Source organism: Ambystoma mexicanum, chromosome 1q (genome assembly GCF_040938575.1).
Source record: "Ambystoma mexicanum isolate Mex_15411 chromosome 1q, UKY_AmexF1_1, whole genome shotgun sequence".
NCBI lineage: Eukaryota > Metazoa > Chordata > Amphibia > Caudata > Ambystomatidae > Ambystoma > Ambystoma mexicanum.
Genome location: NC_090922.1, coordinates 369,843,027 through 369,862,930, shown reverse-complemented (window position 1 = coordinate 369,862,930; position 19,904 = coordinate 369,843,027).

Sequence of the window (19,904 nt, the reverse complement as noted above, 5' to 3'; positions counted from 1 at the left end):
TGGGCCTCATTATAACTCAGGCAGTCCGGAAATAACGGTGGCAGTAAACCCGCCGCCACCGTTGTTTCCGGACCGCCTGATCCCGACTCCTGCAGGCGGGAGGTGATGTTCCCGCCAGGTCTGACCTGGCGGGTTTAACACCGCCCTCCTGCAGGTGGACGAGGAAACACCGGCAGCATTACGAGATGCTGCCGGTGTTTCCATGATCCCCATTCCCATCGAGTCCCATAGGACTCAATGGGAATGGGGATTAACACCATTCCGCCTCCGTGATTCCCGGAAAACCGTGGTTGTAATGCCCTGGTAATTCTGGGAATCACAGAGGCGTAATGGTAAGACGAGTCTGGCGGTAACCAGGCGCTTTACCGCCGCGGTTACCGCCGGACTCGTAATGAGGCCCAATATCTTGCTTTTGATCCATCTATGTTAGGGAGCAATATCTCCCATTTTTCCCATCTGTGTCAGTGAGCCAAAACGTTGCTTTTGACCCGACCCATCTATTAGTGAGCATTATCTTGCATTTAGCCCATTTGTGTTAGTGAGCAATATCTCACGTCTAGCCCAACTCTGTCAGTTAGCCAACATCTTGCTTTGACACATCTGTATTAGGGAGCAGTATCTCGCATTTAGCCCATATGTGCTAGTGGCCCATATCTCACAAGGACTAACCGCAGGGCACAGGGAACACATCACCTCCAAAGGAAGCAGTGAAGGTGGTAATTGCTGTACACCATAATGAACAACAGGGGAAGGGATAGGGACCACGGTTTACAGTGACTTTTTTGACAGTCGCTATTTGGAAATACCAATATGTCGATAAAGTGCTGAAAAAAAAATGTAATGCCTTTTTTTTTTCTTCTTTTTTTGGGGGGGATTCCCCCAAACCCCCTTTTTTTAAAAAAAAAAAAACATCTTTTTTTGCTAACTAAACAAAACTAAAGCCTATAAAATAAAAAACTATAAATTCGAAGAAAAAAAATAATTGCCACTTTTGTTTCAACATATTGGTATGTCGAAAAATGTTTTCGACATATTATTTATTTATTTATTTATTTATTACATTTATATAGCGCGCAGACAGCCCGGGGGCATTGTGGCACTGTTACTTGTAAGGAAAACTTAGTTACAATGGGTACAGGTTGTGCCTTGGGTTAACAGTGAGGCAGTGACCTGTGATCAGATATAGGTGGAGTCATACCACGTAATGCATCATACATGAACATTCATGAAGGCTAGGCATATGTTTGTTAGGTGAACAGGGTCGTTTTCAAGGCTTTCCGAAAGGCGGCCAGTGAGGGTTCAGAGCGCAAGGAGCTAGGGAGGGTGTTCCAGTGTATCCATATTGACTGGATACCAGAGGCCACATCTAGTCAGAACAGTGGGGGTAGGAAAGGTACTGCCACTAACTAACCCTACTAAAAACTCACCATCTGCATACACCTCTCAAACTCTGAACTAAAAACAACCATACCTATACACCACAAAAAACCACATGCACTTCACAACACCACAACAATGAAGCAAACCACATATTGGGCCTTATTATAAGTTTGCCGGTCTGGGAACTACGGGACCGGTAAGCTGTCTGGTACTGTAGTTCCCGGACCGGCAAACTATGAGTTCTGCTTGCGGGTGCCATAGCGGCGCCAGGTCTGGCCTGGCGGCCGTAACGTCACCTGCAAGCAGAGCATGACGGATGCACTGGCACTGTTTGTAAAGGTGCCAGTGCATCCAACCTCCCTATTCCCATTGAGCCCTATGGGGCTCATATGGGAATCGGGAGCATTCCGTGCTGACGCCCGCAAAAGGGCAATTAGCGGGTCGGGCAGGGCTGTAATGACCCAGTAATTGCCCATTCACGGGCACCGGAAATTTTGGGAATTTTGGTGGCAGCCTGCTGGTTTTACCGGCAAGGCTACCGCCAAACATCTAATGAGGCCCTTTGTCTAGTCCAACACTGCATGGCAGCTAACAACTGAAAAACACCCTTACACTCAGTGAACAGTGTCACCGAAGCTGCCAACAGCACATAACCATACTCTTGCTCTTTTCCCGCTCAGTCCTACTAGCTTACTCACCTCCCTCCTGGCTTTACAGATCCGCCAGAGCGCCAAGAGACCACACAATTGGCAGCAGTGCACGGTATAACATAACATAACATAACGTAAGTGTTCAGTTATAAAATAACATTTCATATTTGTGAGGGCTTTCTGGGTCTTATTCATTGCCAGTGCAATGACTACACATCACACAAACTGTGCTGGAAAGCAAAGATTAGGTGCACACATTGCCTCCCCTACTTTCCTGTTTTTAAAACCTAAAATGATTAAAGACATCCGCTGATTAGTGCTGAAGTGTCAAGAAAGCCTTCTTTGCATGTGGCTCCGGCCAATGGAAGTGTGTGCGCTGATCAACATTACCAGGGAATCCTTGCATGCCATCTATGGTCTATTTGCCGTGTAAAGTACATGTCCTCCTGGCATGCATGCGTTTCCGAGTTGCAAACGATTGCTCGAGTCGAAATCAGTTTCTTTGTAGAGCAAAAGGGATTGTTCTTACAGAATTGCACCATGAACGAAGTTCCTGTTTACTGAAACATATCTTGATCCCCGCTAATACAGTTGTCTTGTGCTGTTCATGGTTTACAATCAATTCCAAAAATGAATTCATTTCAAGAATATTTTCTTTGATTGTTATACTTTTCCCCAAATATCAAATACTGTTTTTCGTTCTGCATTTCCAGAAAGCTTGAGACCTTGGAAAAAACACCTTTTGTTTATTTCCTGTTCATGAATGCCTGACTGTAAAGTATTTAAAAATCCAGTAGATGGCGCTGCGCAGCATGTTATGGGAACTCTAGAAAGGCGCTAGAAGATACAGTGGAAATCCTGGATTGAAACAAATATTTACTGAATTTCGTGCAGGTTTCCCCTGGTCTGGGGCACTAATTTACAGGCTATGCTTGCAGTCAAAAGCAGTTAACATGTGGCATATATTGTTCGCTTGGCAGAATAAAGGGTGCAGGACTTCGGGACCACATACAAAGAGACGAGGTAGCTCTGTATAACAGTTTCTCTTGTTTGGGTGTTTGCATTTTTTTCCAGAACAAGCAACAACGTGTGGCCTGTAGACCGATAGGGTTCACAAGAACATGAGACACACTGGAGCATGTAAGTAGTAAGACACGGTATTTATTCTTTGTGCAGTATACATACTTGTTTTTGATGCATAGAACATTATATGTGTTTAAAAAGTGTATATGATCTGAGAACTATAGAAACATGACTGCAATGTTATATTATAATGAGATCGTAAATAAGCAACACATCCACTTGACATGTGAGAAAATTAACCAATAAGGAAGACTTTACTGATGGTTAATGACCGGTCCATCGTTTACGAAAGAGTTCACCTGACTCTGGTGTCAGAATGATTAATAAGTGCAGCCCTTGGCTTTTAAGCGTCGCTCTGTCCCACTTTCTCGATGTCCTGTATTAGTTGGTGGCAAGTGCCGCGTTTCTAATGCATGCATAAACCCTGCTTCCCCTGGAAAACAGAACGTTGTCTGTCCATCGCAGCCGCTCATCTCATCTGTAGCATGCTTTGTTGGCTATAAGGATTCTGACGTCAACAAGACATTTTAGAAACAAAAGAAAAACAAAGGAGAGCAAGTTATCAGACTTGTGATGATTGAATCAGCGCCAAAGGTCCCATTCATATCTTGCTCTCGTTTTAAATAATTTCAGTAACGTTTCGACCAGATACACGAGTAGCGAGCAGTTTCTGTTCTGTTGCGTATGACATATGTTTTTGATTCGGGCCACACCTCAATAGAGAGAGCACAACATATGTGTATTAACTTCACAGTGCAGTATACATCTTTTCGGATGCACATGCACTATGCATAGCTGACTTTGGAAGGGCATCGTCATATTACTTTGCACCAATCGAACAATGTGTATTCATGAAAGATACTCGATACACGTTTCCAAAAATCGAGTTGCGTATAATATGTCTAGCTGTTCAAGTGTGCTCCTTTCACTCTCTTCCCATGCTGTAATGCTATGTGTACCCATACCATCGCTGCTTTACATGCTGGCGATTTGAAATAGACTTAGCCAAACGAAACGCATTGCAAAAAAGTGCAAAACAGTGCCCCCCCCTCCCCCGACCCCTCTCCTATCGCCAAAAACTCACACTTCGAAAATAGTGCACAGTACAACGTAACACACACTCTTGCTTAATCAGACAGTTTGTTGTTCTACAGGTAATACACCCATCATACTGTTAGTATCCAATCGATATTAATTCAGATGTCAGCATGTGTTCCATATGATCTAAAATGTAAAGGTAATTCCTCCAAGACTGTCTAGGTAGCTTAGGTGGGCATCCGGTTTGGAAAACAAACTTAAAGGTATTCTACATGTGATATGATATGATAGATTATTTATAATGTGCCTTTGCATTGTTTACTTGTGGCGATTTAACTGCAGTAATGAGGTTATATGTTATAAATAAAACAATATATTTTGGTTCCTTAAAAAAAAAACCTCGAGATGGAAATGTCAACAGTGCCATTTAATGGATGTGTGTTGGAAACTGTCATTGTAGAGTTTGCAACATGTACAGAGCATCACCTCCGAGTTAAAGTCACGGGTTACCCAAGTTTGTTGCTTACAATTTTGAGTGCAGAAAAACATGCTCAAATGTAGTGCTGTATGTAATTAACTGGCGCTTTAATTTGGCTGGCACAGTTCCGTTCTGGAATACCTTATATATTTGAAGGCGTGCTAGCGAGGGTGGGGTGGGGTGCTGGTGCTTTTAAAATTACAACACAGACATTTTACAGAATAAAACATACACGTCATCCGTATTTTAAAAAAGTAATATTATATTTATGCTGAAGGTCTGTTCTTTGTAGCTGATAATATATTACAATTAGTATTGCGTCCATGGATTCGTTAGTGCATGTATTTTCGTGAACTGTTCATGCTGAACTGAAACATGGCGGGGATTTCCCAGCCCCCTCCGTTGACGTTCGTGAAAGATATTATTTGGTTACACTTCATCTCACTTCGCCATTTCCTGTGTAAGGTTGTTAAAGTTCTTGTCATTGGAGAATATTAATTGCCATGGTGACAGAGGTCGGGGCACTGTAGTGTCGGAGGTAATAGTGCAGAAACTGCAGTAGCCCATTACTGCGCGGATCAGCCTTCTTGACAAGCTTTGCCCCTGCCCGGTGCCGGTGTGCACACGTACGAGCTCAGAAGAGCTGCAGGCAGAGTGAGGCGCTAGGTGTGGAATATCCGGTGCGCGTGCACTTCCGGCGGGCTGGTCACGGCATACACCGGCTTCCTGCACAGCGCGCGGGTCAGTGAAGCGAGAGCGACACTGTGGAGTGATCCTCTCCCACGGCCAATGGCTGCGGAGGGATACGTGTGCTCAAAGTTACCTTAGGTATTGGCTAGTGTACAGCAATTGAACATCACTGCGAATAGACAACATATTTATCGCTAATAATAATAATAATAATAATAATAATAAACTGTACCATAAATTACACATATAGTCCATACAGTCATCAAGGATTTCTTTCACCAGTGAAACAGCCATTAAGGACAAGTCCCGTAGCCGTGCCACAGAACTGTGCTGTGAATTTCAATATACTGCATACATATGGCAGAAGGTAGGTTATTCCTTATAATGCCTAGCAACACTTCCTTAACAGTTAAAATGATGTCTCCAGCCTCCTCTGACGCAGCCGTTCTTCCTCTTGTTGACACAAATAGTCATCGTAGAATCTGTGCAGCTGGACACAAATCCCCCTATCAAGCACAGTGTAATACGTTGAAAAATAATATTGCAAGCAGTTTAATATGATGCATGTTTAAGCTATTTTGAATTTTAAAAATAGTGCTGTCATGCAGATGAATTCTTGCTTTTATATGTTTGACACCAGAAAGGCAGAAACCTAAGCGACGACCATACACAGTTGATCATCAATGAATGGCTGTGAAGGGCTTCCGAAAGCGATTACTGAAGAAAGGAAACTGAGCATCGGGCCTGATTCGGGTTATGTTTTGCGGTTCAAGGTGGCTTTGCAGTGCCGACAATGGAACTGTGCATCGTGTATTTTTGCATTGCTAAGTCAGTGCACAGTTCATGTTGTTCTGCCAAAATGACTTCGCAGTGACTTTGCCCTGCAAAAATACACTTTTCAAAAATACACTTTGCAGAAAGACACTTTGCACAGTTCCATGAATCAGGGTTCGTGTCGGTGGTGTAAAGTCACTTTGAGCCGTGCAAAACATTCCATGAATCGGCCCCTAGTTGAGTGTGTTGGTCTCAGATGGCATCCTCCTCTACTCTGTGCTCGGTCTAGGAGTAGGATTGTTCCTGCACCTCAGCTGTGTAACACCTTGCGCCATTGACACAATAATGCCATGGCCTAATGACCGGTGAGTCGCGGTGTCCCAACGAGACTGTCATAGCAACGTTATTTACAGGTTTCTATACAGATATTGCAGGCATCCATTTACAGTGATTAATAATAGTAAAGCGAATCACAATAATAACAATAATACACGTAATTATGCATATGATGGCATATGTATACGTTTTTATTTTTATTTGTGGTTATAGTTTGTTAAAACGTTTACACATTTTCAAAAATTACAAGATATCCTCCCAAATCAATTTAATACATTCAGAGGCACGTAAAAAAGAAAAAAAGAACATTTTATAAAATGTGTACAAGTTTTAATGAACTGTATGCACAAATAAAGCAAAACGTACGGTTATTTTTGAACCTGTTATACACCATACTTACCACGTGGCTAGTTATTATTATTTCAGTGGAACATTGAAGTTCAGGCACACCTTAGAGTGTTTCTAAATGACACTTGAAGACAGGTCTGAATGAAGGGAGGTTGTTGAGGGAGGTTATGTAAGCAACACACATCATGTGAGGTACGATGCTATTTTCAGAAAGTCATGCGGGTCAGCTACACTACTAGATCCTGCCCAAGCTACACTTGGGACTTTTGCCTGAAATTGTAGTGAACAAGCGGAACATGGGACACATTGACTGCCCAATTACTTTCCCTGATGCTAAGCTCCCTCATAGTGCACACTTTACACACAGGGGACAGGCCTACCTACAAGCTGTCTTGGCAAATGCGTGATTCTATCTAACAACAAAGAGTAATGCGACCTACAGAAAGCGCACACACTGATTTTTAGAGTCTGCCCAAATAGAACTTTTCCTAAAAAGAAAATGATTTATATATGTCTATATATGTTTGTATTTTTAAACGTGTTCATGTGATGACGCATCTATGTATCGAAGTATAAGCATACTTTAACCCACACCTCCTTGCTCAAGCTCTTATCCTCCCTTCCTTCTTTAGCCTACTGTCCCTGCTCTATCTATTGCCGCCTGCTCCAGCCCTCAATGTTCGCGCTCCAGCCCTCAATTCTCGAGCTCCAGCTCTCTCGCTGCTTCACCCCTCAATGCTAGAGCTCCAGCCCTCAATGCTCGAGCTCCAGCTCGCTCCCTGCGCCAGCCCTCAATGCTCGAGCTCCAGCCCTCAATTCTCGAGCTCCAGCTCTATACCTGCTTCAACCCTCAATGCTCGAGCTCCAGCACTCAATGCTCGAGCTCCAGCCCTCAATGCTCAAGCTCCAGCTCACTCCCTGCTCCAGCCCTCAATGCTCGAGCTCCAGCCCTCAATTCTCGAGCTCCAGCTCACTACCTGCTCCAGCCCTCAATGCTCTAGCTCCAGCCCTCAATGGTCGAGCTCCAGCTCACTCCGTGCCCCAGCCCTCAATGCTCGAACTCCAGCCCTCAATGCTTGAGCTCCAGCTCACTCCCTGCTCCAGCCCTCAATGGTCGAGGTCCAGCCCTCAATGCTCAATCTCCAGCCCTCAATGTTGGAGCTCCATCTCTCTCCCTGCTCCAGCCCTTAATCCTCAGGCTCCAGCTCGCTTCATGCTCCAGCCCTGAATGCTGGAGCTCCAGCTCTCTTCATGCTCCACCCCTCAATATTTGAGTGCCAGTTCACTCCATGCTACAGCCCTCATTGCTGAAGCTCCAGCTCTCAATGCTCGAACTCCAGCCCTCCATGCTTGAGCTCCAACTCACTCCATGCTCTAGCCCTCAATGCTCGATCTCCAGCCCTCAATGCTCGAGCTCCAGCCCTCAATGCTCGAGCTCCAGCTTTCTCCCTGCTCCAGCCCTTAATCCTTGCGCTCCAGCCTCCAGCCCTCCATGCCCGAGCTCCACCTCACTCCCTGCTCCAGGCCTTAACCCTGGCGCTCCAGCTCACTCCCTGCTCCAGCCCTCCATGCTCGAGCTTCAGCTCGCTCGATGCTCCAGCCCTCAATGCTCGAGCTCCATTTCTCTGCCTGCTCCAGCCCTTAATCCTCGAGCTCCAGCTCCTTTCAGGCCCCAGTCCTCAATGATGGAGCTCCAGCGCGCTCCCTGCTCCAGCCCTCAATGCTCGAGCTCCAGCTCGCTCCCTGCTCCAGCCCTTCAGTGCTCGAGCTCTCTCCATGCTCCAGCCCTCAATGCTCCAGCTCACTCCCTGCTCCAGCCTAGTGCTCCCGGCACCATACTTAATCACCGTTCCTTTACACAGAACAATTCAAACCTGCCTGATCTGGTTCTCCATCGCCAATTCTCCAACCCAAGCCTGGCCCTCTGCCCAAGACCAGCCCTGTCATCCCTGCAGGTTTATATCAAGGAATTCTTAATGGGCTCCCTTTACATGTCCAAAAGAGCAAATACATTTAAGTAGATATGCGTGCAGCAGGCTAGAACGAACCAATTCAATTTCAAAGGACAATGCCAATGCACACTTGTTTTTGTCCTGCTCCAAGGGGCCAACTCACACCAAGTTACCAGGAGTGAGTCAGAATTATTACAAGTAACTTCTTTTTAAATCATTATTCAGAAAATGAATTAATATATCTGATGGAGCGATCAAGTGTAATGCATTGGACGGTGCACTGTTGTGTTGTAGCTAAAAGCACAACTTTAATTATTGTGGCAGTTAAACTGAGTCATCATGATTTAGCTTCAACCGTGTCTGTGCAAATAAAGCGCTTTAAAAGAGCCTAAGGTGCAAGACAGTGTGATGCTTTATCAGTGTGCAAACGATTCACAAATTCATATTTTAAAATAAGTCAAGAATAGTTGTATGCAACTTTTGGATTAGTGAAACAATAGATCACGTGATAGTGCTCCATCAAGTGCAGAGTGAGACATGTGGTACTTAATATTATGGCGCTCACAATGCTCTGTGGTAAATCATACATGAAAGCATTATGAGAGGCTTTTTCACCTTTCATTCATGTCATGCCCCATTTTCATTCATTTGTATGGCGGAGTGGAGAGGCGGATTATAATGTATGATTCCCCCACTACCTTCCTCTCCACCATAGAAAAATGACAGCATTTTCACCAGCATAGACCTGGTGCCGCAAATGCTGTGGACTCCTCTGGGGTCCACCGGCCTTGTACACCAGTGGTGTTTCCTTCATTTACATGGCAGAGTGCAAAAGAGCAGCTTGCAAGCGTGTATGACATCTTTTTCCTCTCCCCTTTTGCAATTCGTCATGCAAATGGCAAAACTTTGGTGCAGGGACCAGCTCATGCAAAAGTGCAAACATAACAGGTCCTCACCGCAGAAATTCAGGGGACTCAGAAATGAGCCCCTATGTTCAGAATCCCTTATAAATGAAAGCTCTACACCACTTTCAAGACCTCAACAACTAGAGTACAACTCCCCAATTTCAATGGAAAATGTCCTGGGGTTAAGTGTCACTTTTAAGCATCCAATACTAGTAACTAAGGCTGAAAGACATCACACCTGCAGAGCATTATCTGGGATTGAGTAGACTTATGAGTACACCAGAGATGCAGAGGCAGGACAAACTCTGAGTTGAACCCAGGCATGAGTAAGGCAGACAGGTTTAACTACACCAGGGCAATCAGCACCAGCAAACCACTTTGACATGTTTGGTTTGTCAATCAGAGCATGAATGTATCTCCCTGACTCCAAACAATTTTAGGATGTATTTGCTACTTAAATTTTGCCCTGTAACATGAAAATAGCACTCCAACTTACATACACTTACGACTGTTGCCCACACATAACTTACAGATTTTGAATTCACAAGTCTCTGCTAGTCGTGTGTCTGATCATAAACGAGATGCAGAACCCAGTTACAGCCACAGAATGTATTCCCCTGCCTTAAAAAAATAGTATATATATATATATATATATATATATATGCAAGGACGAGCTACAACTTTCTCTGCACTATTGGGTTCAGTCTATTACGAGTTATAGGAACGCGATGATGCAGAAAATACTCGTTGTTTTGAAACTGATGATAAATCACAAGAAATTGGCATTGGACATATTGATATCCCCCAAAGTGGGTGTTGCAGGTAACGAGAACCGTTGGGGAACCCAAAAAAGTGCAGAGAAAGTAACTATGCGGCAGCCCTGTTCATTCCATTACGGAAATAGACATGGCAGATACTCCACTGTAACACAATCTAAAGTGTCAAAATGCATTGCAAAAGTTAAGCTTACTACCTTTTGCCCACACATGGAAAGATGCAAAGATGGCCAACGTGTTAAACACTGTATGTGGCAAGCAAAGCAATTCAGTCCTCTTTCCTTTTCTAAACCCTCTTTTTCTTAAATGATTCCATTGAGAGGAGGCACTCTGTTGTGAACAAGCGGCAAGTCAGCCGCGAAACGCGTAAATGCCTCGGCAAAATTATTTGCTACACTTTGGGAGGACCGTATTATGATGGTTTTTCATTTTGAAATCTGTGTGCCGTGATTTTTCCCTGATTTTGTATTGAAGAAAGGAAAAAATTGTTACACGAAGGAATGCAAATCTGGATTTGTTATTTTGATCCTGTGGAGAGTGCTGCTCATTTTTGTTTGAACGAAGCAATCAACAAACTCTAAACTCTGAATCCGGAGTGTTTCCTGTCTTTTGTTTCTCGGATTTCACAACAATTTGCTGCCGTACGAGCCTCGCATTTCCAGCAGGAGGACGTCTTTTTCTGCAGCACCTGAACTGCCTGGACTAGTAGAAAGCAACAGAGGGAGATAGCAGACTTCGCCCACGCCCCTCTCACAGGCCGGCCTGCTTGGCCCTGCCCTACATATACCAACGTCATAGCGCACCCGCGCGCGCACTCGCCAAGTACTACAAGTACTGTTGGCTGGCTTGACATTCCGCGCTTCTCAGGACCTGAATCCGGAGTGTTTCCTGTCTTTCGTTTCTCGGATTTCACAACAATTTGCTACCGTACGAGCCTCGCATTTCCAGCAGGAGGACGTCTTTTTCTGCAGCACCTGAACTGCCTGGACTAGTAGAAAGCAACAGAGGGAGATAGCAGACTTTGCCCACGCCCCTCTCACAGGCCGGCCTGCTTGGCCCTGCCCTACATATACCAACGTCATAGCGCACCAGCGCGCACTCGCCAAGTACTACAAGTACTGTTGGCTGGCTTGACATTCCGCGCTTCTCAGGACCTGAATCCGGAGTGTTTCCTGTCTTTCGTTTCTCAGATTTCACAACAATTTGCTGCCGTAGGAGCCTCGCATTTCCAGCAGGAGGACGTCTTTTTCTGCAGCACCTGAACTGCCTGGACTAGTAGAAAGCAACAGAGGTGACTGTGTCTTGCGCATATGTGCCATTGTGCACGCCTAATTAGCAACTTTATTGCGCACGCTGTGTGTGCACTTTTTATTAGTAACAACGTTGAGCTTGATGTGTGTACATTTATAGTTAACAACTAAGTTGGGCACGTTATATATTGGTGTTACTATTTGCCCTTGTAGGATACTGACAGCATTTATTTTTGTGTTTGTTTTAAGGGAGATAGCAGACTTCGCCCACGCCCCTCTTACAGGCCGGTTTGCTTGGCCCTGCCCTACATATACCAACGTCATAGCGCACCCGCGCGCGCACTCGCCAAGTACTACAAGTACTGTTGGCTGTTCGCGAGTCGCGCGGTCCAGCTTCCAGACATTAGGTATTTATTTATTAGTTTAAATTCTATATCTTTTTTTTCTCTTTCATATTGTTTTAACTCATTTACAAGTTAGAGATAACCTGTATGATTCCTTACACATTGACCTCCAGCATGCCTCCCATTTTAGAGACTCACATGAAGCTGTTAGAGGCAAGACGTGAGAACGCCATGAGGAAAACTCTACTCCAACCCCGGTTAACAAGTCTCTTACCATGTGTGGAGCGCGCCATAACACAGCGCACCCAATCACTTCCCGATGACATCCAATCGTGTCAAACTGATCTATCCCAGCCGTCTGGCTCGATAGCCTCTATTTCCAGCGCTACAGTGTCCTCTGAAACAGTAACTGAAGAACTTAATATACATGGTGCTCCCACTGATAATACGCTAATCGCAGCTTGTATTACAGGTGATTTACGAGCTGTTACAACTCTTTTTCCGGGAGACACCATACCGCAACCAGTTCAATGTTCAGTCTTAGCACAACATAAGTTGAGGCAGGCTTATACTCATCTAACCATGATTGGAGAAATAGAGGAACCTCTCGAATCGTACTGAGGAACGTTCCGAGGAGGTACTATATGTGTGTTCTAATACCGGTGATCTAATCCAATTAGAACAAGATCCCGATAATCTTTTTGGTACAACTGGCGAAATATTATCACCAGTGTTACCTCAAAACAACACAATAACAGTAGAACTAATGGCCTCTCCTATAACACACCCGGTCCCTGCCATTGAACCAAGTGAAGAAGCTGACTCCTTTATAGCACCTACCCCGAGACAACCATGTTTTGACCAGGGCACGCGAGTTTCTGATTTTTTTCGCAATCCCATTTATAGGGAGAGACATTCATTTCCAGAGGCCGCTGCCCTGAACAATACATTGGCTGCGATGAACACAGCCCTGCTAGCTGTGGCAAAACTATACGAAGGGTTGGATGCAAAAGTCTCAAAACAGTCCACTATTCTTGAACATCTGCTTTCTCTTCATTCTAAAAGAATAATACAACCCAATCATTTTGAACAGAACCTGGAATCAAGAAGACCAAAAACCACATATGCAGTTTCTACCCAAACGTTAGAGAGCGATTGCATCCCTCATACAGAAATGGAAATAATCCAATCCGATCTGCCTATGCAGCCATTCCCTGGTCAACCCTCTAGTACAATTGGAGGCAGTATTACTGTTGGTAGCCCCAACAAGGCGCTGGATGGCCCCGCTATAGTATCATCAACTAGGCCCAAAGAAGTCCTTGTACTTGCGCCTACTGCTGTAGAACTTTTAAATGGCAAGGGAGATGTCCCTGCACTTGTTATTAATCTACAAACAAGTCAATCTTCTAGTACCTTAACGACAAAGAATATGTTTGAAGTTTTTAGTTCGGCCTCTACTAAATCTATAACATCAAGGCCCACCAAAAGAAGAAAACTTCAATCTGTTAATTTTAAAAATCCTGCCGTGAAACCAATGGTGGGGAAGAAATGGAAAAATCCTGTGGACTCACCAGGAGATCAGACGAGCATTTCAATATCTGATAGCTTCCCCCAAAAACCTGAGGCAATTGATTTGACTGCACCCATTGTTTCACATAAGCCCCTGGATGATTTAATCCAGATGGTTGAACATAACGATGAACAACAAAAAACTCAGTCAAAAACCTCTAAAACAACATCTCCAGTCTTTTCAGTTATTGGTGCAACAGCAATAACAGAGTCTTTTAATCATTCAGCTGGAGCCCAGAGTGCCCCCAAATTATTGGCCATACAGACTCAGATACAGAAATCCATCGAACCTTTTCTGAAATTGTTACCAAATAACTCCTCATATATACCGAGACAAGAACATCCTAACACTGTGCCACCAACACCTACGGGTGACCAAATTAAGACTTACTTTACACAATCTGAAACGAGACAAAGCTTGCAGTCGGATAGCCAATTAACCAAGAACTCAGAGGTGCAGCTAGTCCTACCAAAAGATGACTGTTCTTCAAAAGATGTGGAGGATCAAATTAGAGCCTCAGTGGAGGCATATTTCACACGTACTGCCAATTTTAACTCTGAGGCAACTGCGTCATACCCACCCTTGAATCCTGTTCATCCCCCCCCCCCCTTGCTTCTAATCAGGCTGCAGTCTCTCGACAAGAATTACGTGAAGAGATTAAGACCTCCATCGAAGCTTTTTTCCATCAATCAAATGAGTGTCACTCAGCCAAACTGACAGGGAAAGAGTTTCCCTCGCTCAAGCCCCTAATACAGGGGCCCCTGACAACCATTCCTAATCACCAAGACAAACGGGCCTACTCTTCGAGAAGGCCCCCTATGGTGATAAGAGACCGACCCCTGCAAACTAAAGCCAAGCAAGAGCCAGATCACTATCGCTTTATAATAAAATGCAGAGATACACAATTCAAATCTTATGATTTGAATCGATCTAGCATTCTTAACATTTGTGCAGAAATTACTGCTTTGTCAGCCATTTCATCTTTGGATATTAATCAAATTGAGTTTATAAATCATACTGACTTGGCTGTTGTCCGCCTATATATTCGATCTTCTTTGGTAGCTGACACCTTGTGGCAGGCTGGAATGGCCTTATTTGACATAGGATTTGTCCTCTCTCAAGAATCAATGCCTAGTACCTCCACATTGCAGGGCCATATGTCACGTATATTTACATCAACCTCAAATAGCTCTTCTCATCAAAATTTTATAGATCAGACCAGGCAAGCATAACTATGCCAGGACAGCAAGATTTTGACCATAATTTCTTGGAACACACGAGGCCATAGCCATCTTAACTCTCCGAGAAATGGAAACTTGGTCGATAGTGACATTGTTGCCCTCCAAGAAACATGGCTAATTTCACCACCAGTTTGGGACTCACACACTATAATATTCACTCCTGCAGAAAAAAGGTGTGCAGGGCAGACCCAAAGGTGGTTTGATTCTAGCGGTGAAAAAGACCAGTGGTCTAACGACGTCTGAGTACAATATTTCCTCTGGCTCCTTTCAAGTGGTAAAGCTAGCTGATATTCAGCAAAGAATAGCGATTGTTAACATCTATTGGAGTCGCAACACAATAGGCCCGGAAGACTTCTTCAAACAGCTTGAAGAAATACTAGATATTCTTGCTATTGATCCCACTCTGACGCACACCTTGATATTGGGTGACCTTAATTTACATCTGATCTCTGAGGGGGTTACCCCTATACCTGAAGATGAAATAAAATGGTCCTCAATTATGGAGGACCGCAATTTTATCATGTTAAATGGCAATGTGAGAGGTGATTGCCCTGCCCAGCCCATCTGGCGGAGGGGTGCCCAGGGTGCAACAATTGATTATATTTATGTCAATGGCAGAAATTTCAACTCAATCCAAGAGTTCCGAGTGATCAACACTGACCTAAGTGATCATTGTAAACTTAAGTTATCATTACAGATCAGGGACACTCAAGTGATGCATTGGCATAACATGAATACAATTGGCACTGTTGTGAGTAATGGGAGAAACAGATTGTCATGGAACAAAGAGAAATTGAGAACTCTAGACTATAACCTTGAAACGATGTTCCAGTCTAACAATGTGGTCAAAGACTATACAACTGCCATTAAGATGTTTTCCCGAGTCAGTTCTAACATTGGGCACGTTAAACAGCGGCATAAACATACCCATGACTCAGAAATTAAACATCGTAAATCTGATCTAAGACATGAAATTCGATATATTAAATTAGCACAGAGCTCTGATATGGCTGGCAAAATCAGAGCAGCCAAGCGAAATTACAAAAAATGGCTCAGAGTAAAAAGAGCAAAGAGGTATGAAGCTGAGGGGACAGCCATGCTCAAACAATTAGTTACAAAATCTACAGCTGGCATTTGGGCACTCCTCAACCATACAGATGATATCCCGCAACACGTAGCCCAAATTAACTCGATTGCATCTGAAACATGGCAGTTGTATTATCAGAAGCTATACCTCTCCCCCTATTCCAATATGCAAATCAAATTTAACTCATTAATAGTCTCAAAGGAACTTACGTTCGACATTGATGATATTAGGCTATGCATCTTGAAACTGATCTCATCTCGGGCAGTAGGCCCAGATGGGCTGCACAATGCCATGTTAAAAATGCATATTGATGAATGGGCAGGCATTCTTAACCGTATTTTCAAGCAAATCTTGACATCTGGTATCATCCCTGAAACCTGGAAAAAATCTATTATTCTTCCGATATTCAAAAAAGGTAATCAAGAAAACCCTAGGTCATACAGGCCCATAGCATTATTGGACTGCCCTGGCAAGTTATTTGCCAGACTTCTTTTGAAAGAATTCACTATATGGCTGCAGAAGAGTCATCTGCGAGATCCACATCAAACAGGCTTTTTACAAGGCGTGGGCACTGGTATAAATATCATCACTCTGACAAGTCTTATCCAGCGAGCATACCAAAGAAAACAGCCCCTATACCTTGCCTTCATCGATTTTCAGTTGGCATTTGATGCGGTGCCACGAGAGCTGTTGTATAAAAAACTGGTAGATGCTGACTGTCCATGGCACATATTAAAATGGATCATACAATTATATACTAACACTACAATCCAAGTGCGACTTACCAATGATGGCCTACTAACTCCGCCCATTCCAACAGCCAGAGGTCTGAAGCAAGGCTGTTTACTAGCTTCAGCCTTATTTAATTTCTTTGTTTCAGACATCCAGCATAGCTTTAGTAAATTGATATCCGACTCCCCAAGACTGATGGGAATTCAGATTCAATGTCTATTGTATGCGGACGATATGGTCCTGATGTCACACACTCCTAAAGGTCTACGCTCGTTACTCGGTGCCCTTGATATATATGTAAGAACAAACGGCATAACAATTAACATTACCAAGACAAATGTCGTTCAATTTGGCACTAAGAAACAAAGCCAAGCACAACATCTTTGGCCTCTCCAGGCAAGCAGAATTACCATCACCAATACCTATGTATATCTAGGCCTTCTTATCTCTAACTTGTGTGACCGTGACCAGTACAACAAACGAGGGTTTCACAAACTCCAAATGTGTATTTCACAAGCTAAGATTATCAAGGCGAGATATTGTAAATTTTCTCTTTTACCCATTGTTACATACTATAAACAAAAACTCGTACCTGTTATTCTGTATGGTGCTGAGACTCGACATATTATGTCATATACTTATTGGGCCACCAAAGAAGGGCGTTTTTGGAGGCAAATCTTACAATTACCAACTTCACAGCCCTTACCGCTTGTAAGACACGAGCTGGGGTTAATCTCCCTCTATGCAATTTATAAATGGCACCTATGTGCCTTATATCGCAAATGCCTTCTAAATCAAACAACAATAGGGATTACCAATACTATATCCAAGTACCTACTGAACTCTATGGATACCTTCCCGAAAGCATGGCGACAAAAAATCCAGTCAATTATAAAGAAAGCTCAGATACATCCAACCTTACTGTTAGAAAACCCAGACAAAGCAAGATCAAAAATCTGGGAAGATGACTGGATTCGAACACGCTTGGCATGTACAAACTACAAACATTTTGAAGCTTGTCCATTTGAACTCAAATGCTATAACAAGGTGGCCGACTATATGGTGAGATCTCCTAACCCAAACCACCGGAATGGATTCATGAGGTTCAGATTAAATCTGTGGTTGACCAACGAGGTGGCGAATCAACGGGGCAATGGTGATCGCCAATTGCCCTGCCGATTCTGCAGTCAACAACCAGAAACTCTTCGGCATCTATGTACAGAATGTTCTAGCCTACTACCATTTCGCTGTACTCATTTTGAACCTTTGTTTTTGGCCCAAGAGATCTTGACTTCAGAAAAGTTATGGGTCGCATTATTTCATACTAACAGAAAAGCAGTGAGATATGCCATAGTCAACTATTTACAGCAGCTCAAAATTCCGATGTATGCACTGTCAAGAATTTGAATTACGAGTAAGTTTATGTGTAAGATTTACTAATGAAACTCTATGAAGAGTATTGTATTAATTTGTCTTATCTGCAAAAGATCTAATAATTTTTTTGCTATTCATTTATTTAGTATACTGGCTAAGTATGTAAATTGTTCTAAATTTGTATACAAGGTTTTTTTTTAATTCTCTTAAAAGTTGAAAGGTCTAGATTGCGATCAAGACCAAAACAACTATGAATAATAAAAAAAAAAAAAATATATATATATATATATATCCACTAACAAAAAACGTTGTTAAACGGACATTATGGTTAAGTTGCACTAGCAAAAACCTATGAAATTCAATGGAAAGATGCTGTTACATGGACGTTATGGTTACAGGTAAAACCGCGAAAAAAAAACCAACGAAATTCGCCAGTTATGGTAAGCTAAGCAACCAAAACTCACACCACCAATATGCACTGCAAGGACTAACACCCATGACATCAAAGATGCCATCACAAATCTCATTGATGACATCACTGATGATATCACGTGTGGCTGCCTCTTTTTTGTTGACTGACAGAGATAGGCCAGGTGCTTTTCTTCACTAACAGTCGGGAACTAACAATTCAAAAGGTTCTATCTTTGTGTACGGCACCCTTCTCATATGTTCTTACACTTCTTTCCTTACGGTTCACTCACATCATCATATGATACATATACATATAGGGGAAGAAGAAAGCGTAAAACACAGAAATCATTTCTGTGCATGAAGATAATCAGTTATGTTATGAACAGTTTCTGGTAATAATGTTCCTTTTTTGCTTACTGTAATTTCCCTGTATATGCTCATATTTGTATGCATTGTGATGTTTTTATGTTTTCTGTGGAGTAGGGCAATTATGTAGTTATTAAGGCAATGGTAGCTACCTCTTACATGTTTCACATTATTATGCTAATAACTATCCACTTATTTAATTAGGTTGTGGTGCCCACCCACGGCCTACAGGTACCTATACAGATAAACATCTCACCTGCTATACCCTATAAACAGCCAGAGTCTCCCAAAATGCTCGGCACACGTATGGCACCCTATCAGTCAGTATAGAAGTGGCAATGGCATGCACATGCGTACAATGTATTCTGCCCAAAACAGGTCCTGCGGACAGCAGTTTGTAAAGAGAGCAGTGGCAACGTCACCCTGCGACCGTACCCATGCTGCTCGTAGGCCCTTATTTCGGTGACACGATCTGGACCCATGGACAGCAGCAAAGAACAGTGTTGAGGAACGTAGGGAGTGCTTTTCAGAAAGTACATGCTTATAAACACACCACAATGGGCCGTTGTACATGTATGTAGGTTTTTTTAACAATGTAGGCCTGTTTTCCATGGTGTAAGTACTCTACAGCAGCCCTACAAAAGGCCACACCCCAGAGCTGCTCCACAATCTGTTTGCAGCTTCTCAGAACAGAGTAGCAGGCATAGGTTTGGCGTATAAGTGATGTTGGACCAAATGGGTCAGTCTGACTCAGTGTGCACAGTAATGTAGAAAATTAAAAACATCCCTTCCTGTGACCCACACCCGCAGGTGTGATGGTCCCCACTGTCCCAATGTCATGGGTAGCAAGCTGAAACCGGGAGTATGTGCATGTGCGTTTCCCCAAGAACGGTGAGGCCCTGAAACATTCCTTCTTCCCTTTCTACTGTCTTCTTTCCAGCACACCGTCATTGCGTACTGTTAAAAAGTTCCACATGCATCCACCAATAACAGTGAAGAGCTCCCCATGTAACAGTATCAGTTCTGTACAACAGTCCTCTGCGTACACACCACGCCCAGAAACGTTATTGCACAATCCCTCTACCTCCACAGTCCCATTTCCATTACCACCATCCTGAA